Consider the following 19845-nt stretch of genomic DNA (forward strand, 5'->3'; position numbering starts at 1 on the left):
CCTAGCGTGCATGTTCAGAAAAGTTTTGCTGACGGAGAAGCACACGAGGCAAAGACAATTTATCCCGGAAAATGCATGTGCACAGAGATGGGGGTGGCCCCAGCAGTGCCTGTAACCAACGGAAGGGGGTGTGGAGGCAATGAAAACACCAGGTGGGGACCTGCAGATACCCTGGAGGATAATGAGTAACGTGGCTTTTATCATGTCTCCCCCAGACACTGGCACTTCCGAGATGCGCTCCTCAGTGAAGAGGCAAGACTCCTGGCAGAGAAGATGTTGATCTGCTCTACTGCAGTGGTTTGCACCCCTGGTTACGTGTCAGGATCCCATGGAGGGGGTCTTCAAAGGCAATCCTCATACATGGCGTGCCTCACCTCTTGCAGATTAATTAAAACAAAATCTCTGGGGGGTGGGGACCCAGGCTTCTTATTTTTAAAAACCCATCCAGGTGATTCCATTTGCAGCCGAGGCTGAGACGCCCTGGGCTGCGGGACTCTTTGCCCCACGAGAGAGCTGGGGTTTAACGGAGTCATTTACAATGCTGCCAGATGATCCTTGTTGGCTGTGCCAACAGAGAGAACAAGCTTCGAGTTTTTTATTTCTATAAAATACAGTCAGTAGTCCCAACGGTAAACAAGGGAAGGTTCTTAAAGCCATATGCTTCAGGAGAAAATTGGGGTCTGGGCTTAGCTGCCAAGTGGAGAAATTCAAAAGAATGGAATGGAAGTCTCTTTGCAGAAGGGAAAGGGGCTGAGCAGTCATTTCCGATGTTTTAAAGTTCCTGGTTCTGGGAGGGAACCTGGAGCCGGGGGTGGGAGGGACAGTGGGTGAGAGGGCAGGTGGCAGGGGAGCTGAGCGAGCGCGTCTACCCTGGGATCTGTAGTCCCAGGAAGAACTCTGGTCACCTGAGGGGGACTCGGCTGCCTGGAGCCCAAGGTTCTTACCTTCCACTCCCCTCTACCTCGGGGCAAAGTGTCCCTCTCCCTGGGGGTCCTGATGCCCCTCTGTACCACTGCCAGTCCTTGCCACGCGGATATGACCTAGTGGGGATGGCTGGCAGCTGGGCAGGGCACCTGTGGAGGACTGAAGGGTGCCAGAAAAAGGAGGAGAGTACCAGCCAGCTTGGGGACCCTCCTCTGCTACTGTGGCGGGGCCTCCCTCCCTCTTAGCGCTTGCTACCCTGTGTGACCACTGAGTGCATAAAAGAGCTGAATTACTTAGATGACACTTGAGGTACAAAAAGTGACACATTTCCTAATTTTTCTAACTAATACAAAATCCAGCTCTGAGATTCAGCTCATAAAGAAACTGGTCCAGGCATTTCTGGGCTTTCCATAGACAAGTACCCTGAAGCTTTCATATCCACCATAGTTGCCTGTTTCCCTTTCTTTCCAACCCCCCACCCCCGAAAGATTTTGAGAGAGAGAGATAGTGACAGCACAAGCAGGGAGGAGAGGGAGAAGCAGGCCCCCCGCCGAGCAGGGAGCCCGATGTGGGGCTTGATCCCAGGACCCTGGGACCATGACCTGAGCCATATGCAGACACTTAACGACTAAGCCACGCAGGTGCCCCTGCTTCTTTGCTTCATCTGCTAATGACGTTGCTGCTTCCCTGGGAAGTCTGCTGTGATGATGTTCTAGTTCCCAGCAGAAGGAGAAACCCAAACCCTTCCCCTTAATGCAGCTGATCTCGAATCCCTAATGTTCAACGGGGCCAACACCTCACCTTAGACTAGCTGTTCTCACCTGGACTCACCTGGGGAACTTGAAACACGACTGGTGACTGGCTCTTACCTCCGGATTTCCTGATTTAATTGGCTTAGATGTAGTCTGGGCATAGTGACTTAAGAGTTCCAGGTGCTTCTAACCTGTGGTCAAGATTGAGAGCTGCTGCCAGCCCAATTCCTCTTTGCTGAGCATAGAGAAGGTTCACAAACCCGGCGGCAGAGAGGGAGTGGCTACTGTTAACACAGGACGCCAAGGCTCCCACCTGCCCAGATCTGGTGTCTTTTAAAGCTTTGTGCAGGCTGGAGGCAGCAGGTGCAGGCTGGCCCACAGGGACCAGAGTGAGATCACTTGCCCAGATTTTTGGACACAAAAGCTTACTCATGCACTCATCTGGTCGGTAAAAGAAGCCCAAGGCTTCAGACGGAAAGCCCTAGCTGTCTCTTTGGGGGAATAAGACACAGTTATTTCTAAACCAGGTTATATTATATTTCTGACAAAGCATGCTGCTATGCCAGTTTACTTGTCTGTATGTGCCTTGAGCGGCACTCCCCTGAGACTGGTGACCAGGTCTGGGAATTTGCTGCTATGTCCCTCCTTTATAGGACAGAACCCGGTGCTCAACCGGTTGTTGCAAGAAGAGATGAATGCCTTAATGGATGGACGGATGGGTGGGTGGGGACATGATGAGTATATGGCCGGAAGAACCAGAATCACTGCTTCCTGAGAGGCTCCGGAGACCCAGCTCCGCACTCAGGGTTTATGGTTCTTTACAAAAGCCAGAATGGGAGGGAGGTCTGAAAGCAGAGCATCCCATAAATTCAAATCTTAAAAAGGCCAGAATCTCAGAGTCCTGGAAAGTTTTATTTTAGCTATTTATGTCATTGAAGTCTAAGTTTTTATAAGAGGAACCACTGCATGTCAGCCTCTCTGTCTTGTGATATGCAGTCCCAACGACTGAGGAGGGGAGAGAAAGCACATTCCGAAGAAAGCCATCAGTCTCAAAGAGCGACCTTTCAGATACGATTTATCAGAGAAGGAAAAAAATGCTACAATGAAAGGACTAAGATTTCGCTCTTCCATTCTTATCCAGCTACCTTTATTCCTGGAAGAAAGATCTTTGAGCTGCCTTTTATTCCATCATTGTGAAGGCCTTCTCTCTTTAACCTGTGCAGAGGGGATCCCCCAGGGGAAAGAGACGGGAAGGTGTGAGGTGGCTCTTGTCAACTCCTGTGCTCACCTGGCTTCATTCCGGCCGTGCCTAAGCAGCGTGCAGCCCTATAGACTTCTCACCCTGCCACACAGTCTGCCTTCTGCTAGGGACCCAGGCCTGTCTGGAGGACCATGTCTTGGGTGACTGGCAGCCTCTCTTGCTTGCCCTATGGAAGCTTCCAGAACCTGATGTCATTCAGGCCTATGGAAAGAGGGGTGAACTATTCAGTAAGAACCCCTGGGTCAGCAGGTGTGTTCTACACTCTGATTAGCAATCATCTCTGACCCCTGACCCTTGCTTTGGCAGGGACTGAGCCCACCGAACCCTGTTTTTAGGCATTGTCATGAACCGGAAGCCCGTCCCTGGAGAGGAGTCAGTGCTCTGCCCCTGTTTGAGGTAGCGAGTGCATGAGATGATGGTGAGGTCTGAACACTGAACTTCTCTATGGAGGGACAGTCAGCTATCCTCCCTCAACCCAGACAGTGCTGAATGCTAGCACCGTAAAGGACTCGGTGAACCCAGGAAGCATGTACTATTTCAAGGATGTGAACTTTCTTGTTGGGGTCCTGCTCTGTGCCAGGCTCTGTGCTTTACACATTTTGTCTTCTTTAATCTTACAGAAGAGGACACAGAGTCCCAGGGTCATACAACTAGCAGGTGAAGGAGCCATGTTTAAAAGCTTGGCCTGTGATGCCAAGCCCAGTGATGGACATCAGAGGCCCCTGCAGAAATTCCTGAGGCTCCACAGGGCACGTGTAGGAAGGGTGGGGGGAGGGGCACAGAGGCAGAGCCTGGTCTTGAGAGGCAGTGTCAGGGTGAACAGAGCCCTGATAATCTGAGACTCACAGTGAATGCCAAGAGCAGGTGGGCTCAAGGGCCTATTTAATTTTGTCTGCAATTAATTGAACAAGGACATGGTTTGCCTGCTGTTTGGGGCAAGGTTGATAGATGGACTGAGAGAACACTAGTTTGCTTTCTCTCTCTGTGGGGAGCATCAGTTCATGTACTGACCCAGTTTGGATGGGAGAACCAATACAACGGATCATTGACCAGACCCTCAGAGACAAACTGTATCATTTAGATAAAATACAATGAGTTTTAGCATGAATAACTCCCAAGTTCACTATTCGGTCCTTAACATCCACTAGACAGGTACAAATCAGTCAGAAGAGGCAGAGTTTAGGCTCTACCCGAAAAAGGCTGAAAGGTTTTAATCTCTGTGCTCATCAGATCATGGGCTCTGCTAGGAGAAATATAGCAGAACCAGAGAAAAGATGGGTGTTTTCGCTCTATGGAGATCTCATCCTGTGGGTTGGGTTGTACTGTTCAGATTGTGTTTGGTCAATCAAAACATTCATTCAGATTCTGGTCCAAGATGGCCATATAGGAAGACCTTGAACTCACCTCCTCTATGGTCACACCAAACCTACAAGTCTTTCTAAAGTGATTCTTCGGGGTGCCTGGGTGGCTCAGTCAGTTAAGCATCTGCCTTTGGCTCAGGTCATGATCCTGGGGGCCTGGGATCGAGCCCCATGTCAGGCTCCCTGCTTAGCAGGGAGTCTGCTTCTTCCTCTCCCTCTGCCCCTCTGCTCGTTCTCTCCTTCTCAAATAAAAAAATAAATAAAGTCTTAAGAAAAATAAAATAAAGAGATTCTTCCTGAAGAGGATCTGAGGGCTGACTGAACAGCTTCTGTACAACAAAAAACAGAATGGCAAGAGAGAAGGGACCCCCTCCTCTGACACTGGGAACTGCAGTGCGGAGGGATAGTGCTGAGGGAAGGAGAACATTTGTCTGCTCTGAGGCACAGGAAAAAAGCTATGGTTTACGAGAGCAGCTAGCATATTAGATTCAGCTCCAGAACTCTGCCAGGTGATGGAGGAACTGCTGGAACTCTCTCTGGGGTGGAGGGACTGACAAGCGCCATGGTTCACATTCTCCCTTGGCCTCGATAGAGCAGACAGGAGCAAGTTCTGGGCACCATAGCCTGAGGGCCACCTCAGTGAGCTCTGGGCCGCTAGGCCCACCAGCCCAGCCATCCCACCAAAGTGACCCCAGTCCAGCGTACAGTGGGACATATCCCTAGTCAGCGCTCATTACAGCTCAGGCCATTGTGCCAAGGTGCCACAGGTGCAAAGCACTCCAGAATACTTCAGGCCCATACCACTTCAGCTCTAGATGGCTTGCCAGGGCACCCCTCGCACAGAGCACTCTGGGACCACCTGGCTCACACTGGCTTAGGTTCCAGCCACTTGGCCAGGGTGGCCCTTGCATAGAGCATTTTTGGGGCCCCCTAGCCCATGACGCATCTGGGATCCAGCTACCTGGCAGGGTGCCCTCTATGCAGAGAGCCCTGGGACACCCCGGCCCACTCCCACTTCACCCCCGTGCCATCCCGCCTGGGCAACCCCAGCATAAAGTGCATGGGACCCCCAGCTCATGCCGACCACAGCTTCAGCTGGCCATCCAAAGTCACCAGGCACCTATAGTCTACACAAAGGATGACCATACACAAGACCATTCTTTCATGTCCAGGAGAAGTCGCTGTTTTGCCTAATTCATGGAAACAAATACAGAAAGTCAATCAAAACAGAGGAATATTGTCCAAATAAAGAACAAGTTAAAATCCTCAGAAAAAGAAGTAAATGAAACAGAGATAAGCAAAATGCCTGATAAAGAGTTCAAAGTAATGATCATAATGATATTCACTGGAGAGAAAAGTGGAAGAAAAGCATTCATTCATTCACTTATTCAGAAATATTCATAAGCATCTGCCAGTGCCAGGCACTCATGGATTTCTTAATCTCATGCAGAGACTGGTAATAAACAGATGCAAAAATAACAAGGTGGATTCAGATGCCAATATAAATGCATGACAAACCTGAAACAGTGGGGTATGTCAGAAAGTAGCTGGTGAGTGGAGGCCACTTTAGATTGAGTGGCCAGAAAAGCCCTCTTTGAGGAGGTGACGTCTGAGCTGAGGTCTGGATGACAAGAAGGAGCCAGTCATGCAGAGAGCCAGGCAAAGAGAATAGCAGTGGTCAGCCTGAGGCAGGAATAAACCTAGTGTGTTTGAAGAACAGAAATAAGGAATTGAGCGCTAGTTCTAAATTGATGGGAACTATGGCAGGGATGGCTAACTGAGCTCTTTCTTCTTCTGGGCACCCAAGGCTTCTATATTTCCTAGCCACCCTTGTTGTTGGGGGTGACAATCTGATTAAGTTTCAGCTCATGGCACGTGAGTGTAGGTGATAGATGCCACTTCCAGTCCTAGCCTGTAAAAAACCCCCATGCCTATTTGCATGTCCCATTTCCTTCTGCTGGTTTGATGGAGATGAGCAAGGTATTAGGTGCCATGTTTTGGAGACTTAAAAAACTACATTGTTAGTTTATTTTTTGGAAAGACAGGTCATGATTCCTGTTTTGGATACATTAGGTTAGCCATGCTATTTAGAAGCCACAAGAGTTTGCCCACTGTGAAGTTAGAAAGTGCACAGTCTGACACCAGCTGCAAGTTTGGAGACTTTTAAAACCACCTTCATATTTGACAATTTATTAGGTGGACTCTTAGAATTCCCTGAAAGCTGTTATACTCATGTTTATAGTTTATTATAAAGAAAGAATGCAGATTAAAGTCAGCCAACAGAAGAAGCTCATAGCAGAGTCCAGAAGCGCCAAACATGGAGCTTCCATTCTCCTTTCCCTGTGAAGTCAGGACAGCATGTATCTCCCAGTTTCAGTTGTGTGACTGTATGCATGGAGTATTGTCAACCAGGGAGCTCATCTGGGCCTTGGCGTTCGGAGAGCTCCATCACATAGGCATGGATAACTGCTCATGTGGCTGATCTTAATTTCCAGTCTCTCTGGTTGTGCTGATACCATGTAACCTAAATCACATTGGTAGATGAGTTGGTGTGATCCAAGGCTCTCAGGCAAATAAAGACACTCCTGTCAGTCAGGACATTCCAAGTGCTTGAAGGAAGAATATTACTAGTATTTACTGGAATGCTTAATATGCATTAAGACTTACGTTTGCATTGTGCATAAAACTCTATGAGCTATCTTCTCCCTGTAAATTCTCCATTTTATAAAAATTACTAACATTTAGTAAGCGCTTAATATGAGTTAAGACTAGTGTTCACATTATGCACCCGACTCTGTGAGGTGTCTTCTCTATTAAATTCTCCCTATTACAGTAGAGGCATTAAGTCTTAGGAAGGTAAACTAGTGGGACCAGGGCCAAACTGGATTCACTCCACATCCACCTGACTTCAGAGCTCATGAAATTAAGTCCTGGGCCACACAAGTTTCTGTCTGGTCACTGGGGACTGAGGAAGGAATGGGGCGTCCTTAGTGGAGACGAGAGGTGTTTTCTCTAGAGCCACCATTTGGAAGCAGATGTAGAACTGCTCTGTGTAGCAGCAGAGGGCAGACCCAGAGCCTACACTGGTCTACCAAGAAGATTCCCTTTGACACAGGGGAGACTTCCTGGGATCTAGTGTTCTCTGAGTTAGCCACCTGTTCAGGCTGATGAGCCACGGTCACGGTGGATGGATGTCCTCCTTCCAGTTCATTTTGCTTCTTCTCAGATGTGCGAGGCTACTCCTGGGGCCCAAGCTTTAGTTCCCTCTATGCTTTCTGGGCCATTAAGTGTAGTCCAAATACTACATGCCCCCAATCCCTTGGGTTTTTCTTCTTGTATCTTCAGTTTTCTTAAATGGAAATCAGCCCATCACTAAGCTGCAGCCGGGTGGATGCCACATGGTTGTTGCTGTGTAAGGCTACACGGAGCACTAACTAGGTGCCAGGTGCTGTGTTTGGTGCATCTCAATAATTCAATAACGTGGGTATTATCATTCCCATATAAGGGTGAGGAGACCACAGAAAGATGAGGTTGCAGAGCCCGGATTCAAACTCCAGCTGGCCTGGCCACAAAGCTTATCCATGTAACTGTATATAACTGCCCGGGTGCTGGGGTTACATTCCTTGTGGTTGTCCAGACTCCCTTGCAAGTTGTCTTGTCAACCTCATTGGTTAATTATGGGATTGCTGTTTTTCTTCCCTTAAGCCATTAGAGAAAAACAACTAGCTATTGATGTTTTGGTGAAGGTCCAACAGCAGATACGTCAGCTCTTTCTGAACAATAATAGCTAAAGATATTAGCTGAGGACAAACGTGGGTTTTCCTTGAACATCAGCTCTGGGCCGTGGGGGATAGACACCTGCCCACGTCTGCAGCCCGCAGTATTCCTGCTGACCTTGACATTCAGCCAGATATCAGGCTGGATGGTGCAGGGTGGGTGTGTGAGCGCTCATGTCTAAATAACCGAGTCTTCCCACTCATGCTGTTTTTTTCTACGATGCTTTGTGACTGGAGCACTGTTCAGTTAGCAAAGCGTAAACAATATTCCATAATCCCAAGTGATTTTCCTGTCAAGCCTGGAGGCACACAAGACTGTGCTATTGTTCCCATTTTACAGGTGAGAAAAACAAGACCTGGAGAGTCAGAGTAAAATGCCCCAAGTTACATAGTGGGTTCATGGCCGACTCCCACCTGCTTTCTGCTCTAGCACGCTGCCAGCCAGCCTTGCCCACAGGCCCAGAGACGGGAGTCCAAACTCTTTCCAGAGTGGAGAGGTGAGTGGGGAGGAGGAAAAGTGGAGATAGCAGCTTTTGTGTTTCTTTACGAGAAACATTCTACAAAATTTGATTCTTCCCAGATCCAAACCAAGCATGGCAGCTGGGTTAGTATCTAATTCTTAGGCTTGACCATGCATGGAGGGAAATGGGATATTGAATGCTTATAAGGTGTTATTGTCATGTTAATGCAGGAGCTTGGAGTGATTACACTGTGAAATTTACCTGGCAGCTCAGCAGTGAAATTGCAGCTAATTAATTTTGCCTGACTTGATGGAATCCTCCTCATTCTTAATCCTCTCTCTGCTCTTTGCCAAAAGATGAATGAGGGGGATGCGGATGAAATGTAACTTGCAAAGTAGCTTCTATGTGTGGCTGCCTGGCATTTCTCCTGTAGCCCACACTGGGTTTTCAAGCCTAGAATTCTCTTTTCGTGGGGTCTGGATAAAAAGAAAGCTGGAGGCTCTTAGGGGGTTTCATTCATTTCCAGCAGAACTGCAGAGGAATTGAAAATGAGGAGTCTGAAACAGGAAGAAGGAGATTTGAGTCCATTTTTGTAGAATTGATGGAGAAATTCAGAGAATTTTTTTTTTAAAAAAAGATCTTATTTGTGTATTTGACAAAGAGAGTGAGCGAGCGAGCGAGAGCACAAATAGGCAGAGCAGCAGGCAGGGGGAGAGGGAGAAGCAGACTCCCCACTGAGCAGAGAGCCAGATGTGGGGCTCGATCCCAGGACCCTGGGATCATGACCTGAGCTGACATCAAGAGTTGGACGCTTAACCGACTGAGCCACCCAGGTGCCCCAAAATTCAGAGAATTTTTTTTTTTAAAGATTTTGTTTATTTATTTGACAGAGAGAGACACAGTGAGAGCAGGAACACAAGCAGAGGGAGTGGGAGAGGGAGAAGCAGGTCTCCTGCCGAGCAGGGAGCCTGATGTGGGACTCAATCCCAGGACCCTGGGATCATGACCTGAGCCGAAGGCAGACGCTTAACGACTGAGCCACCCAGGCGCCCTCAGAGAATTTTTTTAGAGCCGGAGGTGTTCGTAGAAGTCATCTATTTTGTTCCAGCACTCTCTTATAAAATTGTGGCAATCTTTGAGTTAATTTGGACCGGGCCCTGGGAAATTGACCTGAAATGGGCAAGCTTGGATGAAGACCCGTGGCTATTGTCTATGTTTGGGATGGCCAGCCCAAGGGTAGAGGGTGATCTGAAAATTATCTGGGGCTGCAGCCATGGGGAGCAGCATCTGATCCAGACAGGTTCTTTAGAGATGACTAAACCATGATTGACCGTATCTTGATGCTTTGGATGGTGGAAGGACCCCCTGTTGGGCCAATGTTGAGGTTCCAACCTGGGCTGCTGCAACACTGTAGGTCTCAAACTGGGGGTGCAGGGCAGCAGATGTCCCAACAGCTGTGATAACATGTTCCCAAGGCATGCCAAGGCTCCTTTTGGGGAATGTTTTGCTGATCAAAATGAGGGCCCTTCCAAGCCAAAGCCATTTCTTTTTTCTTTCTTTCCTGAGCCCTGTCTTAAAGTGTTCCCACCCACATTCTGTTCTGTAGCTTGGGTAAGTGATGAGAAGCAGTCTTCCCATCTCTCTCTATTCTTGGTGCCCTGGCCACTGGTCTCTACCCCATCGGAATGCCAGTGCACAAAGAAGGGCAGCATTTCTCAAGATAAGGGACTTGAATTTATAAGTGTTGGGGAATCACTGAAGGGTTCCCCCTCCACTAGATTCTTTTTAATTTAACAACTTTTTGTTTTACAGTAGCTTTTAGATTTACAGAAAAATTGCCAAGATAGAACAGAGTATTCCCATGGACCCCATACTCAGTTTCCCCTATCATTAACATCTTATATTAATATGTTATATTGATCACAATGAGTGAATCAATATTGACATATTATTAGAAACTAAAGCCCATACTTTATTCGGACTTCCTGAGTTTTTACCTAAGGTCCCTTTTCTGTGTCAGGATTTATTTCATCAGAGATATCATGTTACATTTAGTTGTCATGTCTCCTTAGGCTCCCTCTGGCTGTGAGTTTCTCAGAGCCACCAAAGGGTTTTAAACAAGGGTGCTATCTGGTCAGATTTGAGCTTTGTAAAATTCTGGGACTAGAGTGATGGAAGGTGGGTGTCCTCTCAGAGATGAGCCTCAGGGTATAAAGGATGACGGGTGAACTTCTGGCATCTGGGCTCAGACCCTTAGTCTGTGAGGCAGGGATCTGGGGAGGTGGGCTATGCTGCTCACTGGGTCAGACCCACGTTCTGCTCCTGCTAAAAGCATGTTAAGAAATCTATTCCTTTTATCTCAATTTTTGAGATTTGTTATTGTGTAGTTGTGTTTCCTATTTCATTCTGTCTTTGGTTTATTTTAATTTTTCTCCTTTTGTCCCAAGCAGTGTTGCCAAAGTTCTATGTTGTCAATTTCTTTAAAGAACTACCTTTTGTCAACAGATGAATGGATAAAGAAGATGTGGTCCATGTATACAATGGAATGTTACTCAGCCGTCAGAAAGGACGAATACCCAACTTTTACATCAACATGGTTGGGACTGGAGGAGATTATGCTAAGTGAAATAAGTCAAGCAGAGAAAGTCAATTATCATACGGTTTCACTTATTTGTGGAACATAAGGAATTGCATAGAGGACATTAGGAGAATGAAGGGGGAGAAATCGGAGGGAGAGATGAACCATGAGAGACTATGGACTCTGAGAAACAAACTGAGGGTTTTAGAGGGGAGGTGGGGAGGGGGGATGGGTTAGCCCGGTGATGGGTATTAAGGAGGGCACATACTGCATGGAGCACTGGGTGTTGTACGAAAACAATGGATCGTGGAACACCACATCAAAAACTAATGATGTATTGTATGGTGACTAACATAACATAATAAAATAAAATTAAAAAATAATTCCTAATCTAATTAAAAAAAAGAACTACCTTTTGGTTTTGCAAAATGTCTATTTTTTAATGATCAATTTCACTTATTTTTGCCTTTATGTTTTTTTTTGCTTTTTATTTATATTTGCTCTGTTATATTTTTTGTAGTTTCTTGAATTGAATGTTTTCAATTTGTTTTTATTTTTTTGATGGATTTATGAATATCCAAAAAGTTCTGCTTCAGCTATTCCCACAAATTTTGAAGTGGAGTGTCTTAAATGTTACTGAGTCTTAGAGCATTTATTAATTTCAGTTATGATTTGTTAGTTCAAAAGTTATTAGTAGTAGGGGGTGCCTGGGTGGCTCAGTCGTCAAGCATCTGTCTTCGGCTCAGGTCATGGTCCCGGCGTCCCAGGATCAAATCCCACATCGGGCTCCCTGCTCAGCGGGAAGCCTGCTTCTCCCTCTCCTACTCCCCCTGCTTGTGTTCCCTCTCTTGCTATGTCTCTGTCAAATAAATAAATAAATAAAATCTTAAAAAAAGGTATTAGTAGTGTGTAATCCTATTTCTTGGTACATAGAATTTTGAATTTAATTTTTTGTTGGTAATTTTTAATGTTATTGGAGTATGAGTAGAGAACATACATACTTCTGTGATAGTGGAACATACCTCTTAGAATTTATTGACACTTCCATGGTCTTATAGATGGTCATTTCTTGGTGTAGGTTAAATATGTAATTAGTAAGAATGCATACTCAGTATTTATCCGGTGTGAAGTCCTCTGTCTTCAATAATTGTATTATTCAGACAGTCTCTTTTTTTTAAATTTTTTAATTTTTTTAAAGATTTTATTTATTTATTTGAGAGAGAGAGAACGAGAGATAGCACGAGAGGGAAGAGGGTCAGAGGGAGAAGCAGACTCGATCCCAGGACTCCAGGATCATGACCTGAGCCGAAGGCAGTCGCTTAGCCAACTGAGCCACCCAGGCGCCCCCCTTTTTTTTTTAATGTTAAGATTTTATTTACAAAGCTTTGTTGTACAGAAAGTAAAAATGCTGTTACAGTCTCGGTGTAACCGGTAGCCACAGACGGCCGGCTCCCCAGTCACAGCTCTCCACGCTACAGCAAGTCTGACATGAAAACCTAACAATGCTTACAATTTTGTTGGAGTGAAGTCCCCAAGCTTGGCGGTGAATTTCCAAGAGGGGCTAAATGGAGGAAGGTGGAATGTCACAGGAACTATTCTTTGGCTCTTTGGGTGGGTGGGTGTCCTGGGGTTTGTATCACAGCTACTCTTTTTTTTTTTTTTAAACGGCTACCAAATCCATATGAGCGGTCCAACCAATACTGAACAGTTCTTTCTTTCCAAGTTATTTGGGGTCTTAATCATCTTCTCCTTCATTGTCTGTTTCTCTCTTCCTCTTTTCGCCTTTCGCACTTTCTTCCTCTTCTTCATCTTCTTCGTCTTCATCTTCATCCACTTCTCCATCACGTCCTGATTCTTCTTCCTCGCCACTGACTTCGTCTTCATCCTCCTGTTCCTCAGCCACACCACGCACCTCAGCATCTGAGCCAGGGGCTTCCCGGGCCCCCCCCCCCCCCCCCCCCCCCCCCCCCGATCACAGCCGTCCAGGTAGGTCAGCCGGGGCAGGAGCTCGAAGACGCTCTCCGGTAGTCACTCAGGTCAGTAACCTCACAGTTAAACAGATCCAGGCTTTTCCGATAGTCCAACTTTTTCAGAGGTTCCAAGGTGCTGATATCTTTCAGTTTATTTTCACTTAAGTTTAGATGGGTAAGATTTGGAAGTTTTTCTGCTAACATGTCCAGACCGCCAAAGATTCTATCGTCACTGAGCTCAAGCTTTTTCAATTTAGGTAGTTTGGGGAGATTTGAAACTGAAATCTTGCCTATAATTGCCTACATTTATTAAACTGAGGAACTCCAAGTTCACAAATTCAGCTGTTAAGCCCTCAATTTTCCCATCATTTGATTTGCAATTATCCAGGACAAGTTCTCGAACAGCTGCGGGGGGCCGGTTGCTCAGCTCCAGGTGGATCCTCCTCTTCTTGTCCGTGTTTCCCTCTTGCCCCCTCTTCAAACTTAACTTTCCGCGGCGGGGGCGGTGGGGGGGAGAGGCGTCCCGGCCTGCGCAGCGAGGGCCGTCGGAAGGGCTCTGCGGACGGTAGAGGCCGCCGGCGCGGTCCCAGGCTGCGGGCGGCGTGCGGGCTGGCGAGCGGAGCCCCCCTCCCGGAGCCAAGTTACTCAGGGGAGCGGGGAGAAACCATGGAGCGAAAAGGGGGCTGGAGCGCAGCGCTGGTCTCACTACCGCCGCCTCCGGCCGCGGCCCCGCACTGCGCCTAAACCGGCGACGCGGCGCGGGCGGCTGCTCGGCTCCCCTCGGCCCCGCGCGGCGCTGCTCGGCTCGGCGGCCGCGGCTGCACCGAGGACCGGGCGGCTGGGAGACGCGCGGCGGGAGGGGCGGGAGGGGCGGGGGCCGGAGGGGGGGCGGGGGTAAAGCCAGATAGTCTCTATTTTTGCTCAATTTTTATGGCTTTATTTATCACTGTCTGAGAAGGGGATATTAAATTCTCAACTATAGTTGTTGATTTGTATATTTCTTCCCACAGTCCTGTCAGTTATTGCTTTATATATTTTGAATTATTACAATTATGTCGTAAGATACATAAATATCCATATACTTTTTACTGTTTCTTTTGATCAATAGGTAACATTATTCTTTGGGTTTTGGATTCCATTTTGTCAGGTTTTGGGACTGCCCTCCCAGCTTTCTTTGGCTTCATATTTGCCTGGTGTATCTCTCCCCTCTCACAATTTTTTTTTTTTTTTTTTTTAGCTTTTCCCTGTTTCTTTGCTTGAAATGTGTCTAAGACAATGTGTTGGTGGATATTGTTTTCTTTAATCCAATGTGGGAGTCTCATTTTAAATTGGTAAGTTTAACCCATTTGGGTTTTTTGTTATTATTTGATTAGAACTTATCTCTGCCATCTTATGTCCTATTTTCCATGTGTTTTGTGTGTTTTCCCTCTTTTCTGTTGTTCATTGGGTAGGTTGAGTTTTTCTCTGCTGTAAAAACCATGCATCCTATTTTGCTCTTATTGCGATTTCCTCCTCTTGTCTCATCGATCAGCTATCATCTCTCATAGTGTTAAGTAAGAGTCGTAAAAATGGGTGTCCTTGCCTTGTAGCCAATGTCTTCAGCAATTCTGCATTAAATGTGATGTGTGCTCTGAATAACCACATTTTTTCTATTATCATAATTAATGGTAAAACTCACTTCCCCCCTCCTGACTTGCCCCCGAGGCATGAGGACTTTAACCCTCATTCGCTTTCATACTCTCTTCCTTGCCAGGCTTGTTAATAAAGGCTGGGGTCCTTCCGAATGAGCACACATTAATATATAAATGTACACATTTTTTTTTTTTTTTGCAGGAACAGTGCTGCATTCATACAATAGCAGTATTTCTAATACATTTAATATTAAGTACGTGTGGCAGAGGCAGTATGTGTTTACCCTGATGTCCATTTTCTGTTTCACAGAACCTTTGATTTTTACCGGGGCTCATGGCTGCATTGAATGAGGACTCCGTTTCCTGTCTTCCTTTGTGGTTAGGTGAGATCATGTAATTAGGCTCATAGGGTTGAATGGCATTGTTTTATGGTAGCTTTTGGAGTGCTTTGCCTCTTCTCGCTCTCCTTCCTCCCTTGCTACTTGGAATATGGATGGCATGGCTGGAGCTTCATGATGGGACTTGAGCAGGAGGGCTGTCCCCTAGGAATGGGAGTGACCAACGATTCTGCAGATGCTAAGCCAGCCCTGGCCTGCCTATCTTCAGACTTGGAAATAAGACAAACATAAACATCTACCTGCTTTAAGTCCCTGTCGCTTTGTGTCACTATTAACCGAAGCTGAACTTAATCCTAACCGCTAGAGTTAGGATTTTGGGGTCTTCATTTTTTATTGCCCATCATTTCATATCATGACTTTTATGTTCTTTATTTTGATTTGACATTTGGTCTGGGAAGCTGGTCTTCGAACTAATCAGATTTGGATTTAAATTCTTGTTTTGTCATTTGTTAGCCAAAAACCAGGACTATTTTCTGTATTTAACCTCATTTCTTTATTTGCAAATAGCTAATAGCATGCATCTTGCATGGCTGTGGAGGGAGTCAATGTTTATAAAATGTTTCACAAAATGTTTGTCCTATAATAGCCTCCTGATGCAGTCTTTTTGGTCATTGTCCTCTTTACTCCCCATGTTGGGGAGTCATATCCTGCTCCACAGAATAATATTCTAAAATAATTCCCATAAAAATTGTTATATTTTGGCACCGGGTGACTTGTTTCCATGACAGGTGATCCACTCAATAGCTTTCCCCTGTTTGTCTCAGGGTACCTTGTGCCATTTGCCAGTGCCTAGGATGGGAGTTTTCTACATGGTCTTAACTTAAAAATATGTCACCATCTATTACCTTTAAATATCATTTTCAGGAATGATAGAGAAGTACATACTTAGACCCTTTACACAAAGTGATGAACTTCAAGTTTTCTGCAGTGAGTTGGTGGATTGAATTGAGTTCCGGTCATTCAGTGGGACAGGCCCTCCGAATGTGTGACAAAGAAAGCAAGCCCTCTGCTCTCAAGTGGTTCAGGGAGACGGACAGGAGGAAAGCACATTTGCTTAAGGATATGAACCACACAGAGGAAGGACTAATTAGTGCTAAGGGGAGATTGGAGGTGGCAGGTAAGTGTTCATACATCAGACTGTACCTGAAGTGGACTTTGAAGAGAAGTAGGGATTTCCCTGCAGGTGATTGGCAATGTTTTAGGGAGACCTGGACAGGGGGATTTAGATGAAGAGAACAGACCCCTCTGAGGAATATGGGTGCAAACTAGGACGGCCGCCTGCGCTCCTGGGAGTGGCTCTATCTTGTCGAGTCTGGGCGGCAAAATGCTTAGAGTCTGTGCCACTCTGGGGCTGGATAGACAGAAGGCTACCGAGGTTAGAGTCTGCATTTCCCAGAGACCCCTGAGGCAGCAGAGTTGGGGAAGGATTGGCTTATTCAGGGGGCAGCCCAGAGAAGAAGCCCATGCCATCATCCACACGGGGAGTGAGAAGGGCTGAAGTCAGGTAATGTCATCTAGGGGTGGAGAGAAGGGGGCAAGTTTGAGGCGTATCAAGGGGATGAAGCTGACAGTACTTGGCTGCCGATTGGATGTGGGAGTTCAAGGCTGTCTGTCCTCCCCGCCCCCCCCACCCCCACCCCCACCCCAGCCCTCACTTTCTGGACTGAGTGACTGACTGACTGATGAGGCCATTAACCAGGACAGAGCCCCTGTGAGGAGAAGGCAGCAGAGGAAGACAATGAGCTCAGTTTGGGGCATGATAAGATGGTGCTGCCTTTTCAGAAACCTTTGCCTGGCCACTCAAGTCCTATCTTGATTTTTCTAGGTTGTTTCTTGAAGCCAGCTCTCATTTACCTGCCTCTGTTGTTGGCATGTAACAGCAGCCTGGTTTCAGGCGTGTGGTGTTTGAGGGAGCGTACTTGGCACCCCAGGAGAAAGCTGAAGAAATGGCGTTGGAGTTTGAGAAGGCAGACTCAGTGTGCTGTGAGTCTGTGCTCGAATCCCCAGGGAGTTCCTTACAGGGAAAGGAAGTGAACCTGCAGGAGACACATTGGAAGAGATGAAGGAGGAACCGTGGACAAGCCCAAGCACTGGGAAATAATGGGAGTACTCTGGCCTCAGCTCCATGCCTGGAGGAGGCTGGCCTCGGGGGTAGAGGACTCATTTCTCCTCCCGGCACCCGGGTGGGCTGGTGTCCTCCATGTTCTCTCGCTGCCCTGCTTGGCCCAGAGGACAAGGGCAGGGGTGGGAAGAGTGAGTGGTGGAAACATGAGGAGAAGAGCAAGGCCGTGCCTGCTGGGAACCCCCCGGGATGAGGTCCTGGCGCATTCTGCCCCATGGCCCAGATACTTTGCGCCCACCCCGATCTCAAGTCTGCCTCACCCGCCACTTCCCTTCCCCTGTTTCTCTTCCCAGTGGGACTGTGGGAGGGAAGATCTAAGAAAGTCTGTGCTGTTGCCCATCTGGAAAATGAGCTAAAAAATCCGAGTTTGTAGCAAGCATAATTTTTGTAGTGGGCATAATTTGTGTCTTAATAAAGTTTCTCCAAATACGATTTCACAGCGACCCTCTCAATTTCCAGTCAAATCCCTACAAATTTGGTGATTTCAGGTACTCTGTGTTGTGGAAGGGCATTCAGTCCTGTCTCAAGATGTCTCTGTTTGGGCTAATGCACTTGTTAACTTTTGAAATGTTGTGGTGATTCAGCTGGGAATTTGGGCGACATCACACAGGGACAGCCCTGATCAACTATGACGGGGGCTCTCCTCGGCTGGCTGGAAGCCTGAGAGTTAAAGCACCCTGTGCTGCTTATTCTTTCATTGATTGGGGAGGTAATTTACTTAAGAGGATTGCAGTAGCGTGAGGGCTGTTTTTCTAATGAGGCAGTCCTAAGACATCGAGTTTTCTACATGGCAGGGCGATGTGGTGAAGGGCAAAGTCATGAGGTTCAGATCCCAGTGACCTAAACTGGAAAACTGCCTTCATCACCTATTTGTAGGGTGATCTTGGCAAGTGACTTGACCTCCCTGTATCTCAGTCACCTCATTTACAAAATGGGGGTGATGACTTCTGCTTCCTGGGGCCACTGCAGGGATTAGATGAGATGAAGCACGTAAGACGGCGAAAGAGAGCACGTGCTTGATCAGGCGCCTTTCCCTCCCTCTGAGAGAAGCTGGATTGGAAAAGTGCAGCAACTAGGAGCAAAGAACCTGGATTCACATACCACCTCTGATCCGCTCAGCTCTGAGAAGCCCTTAACTTCTCTGGGCCTCACTTGCCTCATCTGTAAAAGAGGATTCATATAATTAGCTCTCTAATTACTTCTCCCTGAGGCTATGAGGCCCTCGACTGTATTGTTGAAAGTCTTTTAAGAGCCATGAAGCCTTCTTAGTTGTTGTGCTGTAGGAGGATGTGTATGAAGGGTCAAGAAGGAGACTGGAGGGAATGTCCTGGTCTGTATAGGATTTGTGTGGGGAAGACACTCATTCAATATTCAAGAGATATTTGTTAGTGTGGGCTTAACCTATGTCTACCCTAGGAGTTAGCCTGGTCTGGAGGACTGAGTGGAGTTGAGATTTGACCCTAGCATTGATTCAGAGGAAGGCACTGGGTCGGGGAAGACAGTATCGTGGTGCATATGCATGGCTTTAGGCCAAGGGGGTCCTTGTGGGGGTTGAGGTGGGATTCCAAGGAAGACAGTCCTTCACTCCAGATACTTTCAACAGATGTCTGAGCCTTAAAGGAAGTGACTGTGAATGGGTTGTATCTTAATGGCCCTGGTACTAAGCAGACCCATAGTAATCTATACTGAATGAATAACTGTGTTGACTGTGTCTCTGTAGGACATAGAAAAGATAAGGCATAGGTAGATTTGGAATTGAGGATGGCAGCAACATTGACTTCCCGTGTACTTGGCATTGAGCTTCAGTGCCTAATAAGGAGCAACTGGGCCTTGCTGGGCACTGGGCCATGGCCCCACTCTTTGAGTAGGTAAAGGAAAGAGATACTGTAACAGCTCTCAGAGGACAAGAGGTAAATTGCCTATGTCTCATGGTAGCTAAGAGGTCTCATTCGCAAAGCTCATATAGGAAACCTCTTGGCCACTTAGAGAACTGGCTGGAAGGAAGTTTGGAGGATTCAGAGTTTCCATGGAACAAGTGGAGCTGTAGTCAGAGAAATACTTTTGGAAGCCCAGGCCGATGTGTTGTAATCTATGTCCAAGGAATCTTGGATAGAGACATGAATGAGCTGGAGTCTCAATTCCTAACAGACTGTCTAGTCTAATGATGAAGTATCTCCCTGATTTAGGATGCAAGGAGGTAACTAGGTTTGGAAGAGAGGCCAAGGACAGGTGACAGTACTCGAAGGAAGATGAGATGCCATCTGGCTCAGGACAGCAGTGGAGGGGTGGGCTTTGATCTGGGCAGGATTAGACCAGGGAGATGAGGCAGAGAGTCATTCTGACACCAGTTCTGAAGCCCTGTGAGGAACAACCCAACTGTCCCCACCTGTGTCACGTGTGTATGCTGTCCTTCTCCACTGGGGCTGGGAAGGTGGTATCACGAGAGGAAGACATGGCTTCAGAGCCTGCACGTCTCCTCTCTCCACTCAGATCTTGGAGATACCTTTCCAGGTACCCTTTATCAGAGCTCTTTACAGCTCGATGCTGACAGTCTGGCTTCCACAGGGCCACCTAATTAATCTTTCAGAAGCATGACTATTTATGTTATGAC

General features: G+C 47.1%; 1 long non-coding RNA gene and 1 pseudogene across 1 annotated transcript; one reads left to right on the forward strand and one right to left on the reverse strand.

Annotated features, from left to right (window-relative positions):
- Positions 1-12571: 12571 nt before the first annotated feature.
- LOC113920484 lies at positions 12572-13751 on the reverse strand (annotated as a pseudogene).
- Positions 13752-14040: 289 nt separating this feature from the next.
- On the forward strand, positions 14041-17617 carry LOC113923784. The gene is made up of 4 exons (XR_003520415.2): positions 14041-14414; positions 15025-15097; positions 15977-16229; positions 16938-17617. It is a non-coding gene; the product is annotated as an uncharacterized LOC113923784 (long non-coding RNA).
- The last annotated feature ends 2228 nt before the right edge of the window (positions 17618-19845 follow it).

Source organism: Zalophus californianus, chromosome 15 (assembly GCF_009762305.2).
Source record: "Zalophus californianus isolate mZalCal1 chromosome 15, mZalCal1.pri.v2, whole genome shotgun sequence".
Classification (NCBI taxonomy): domain Eukaryota; kingdom Metazoa; phylum Chordata; class Mammalia; order Carnivora; family Otariidae; genus Zalophus; species Zalophus californianus.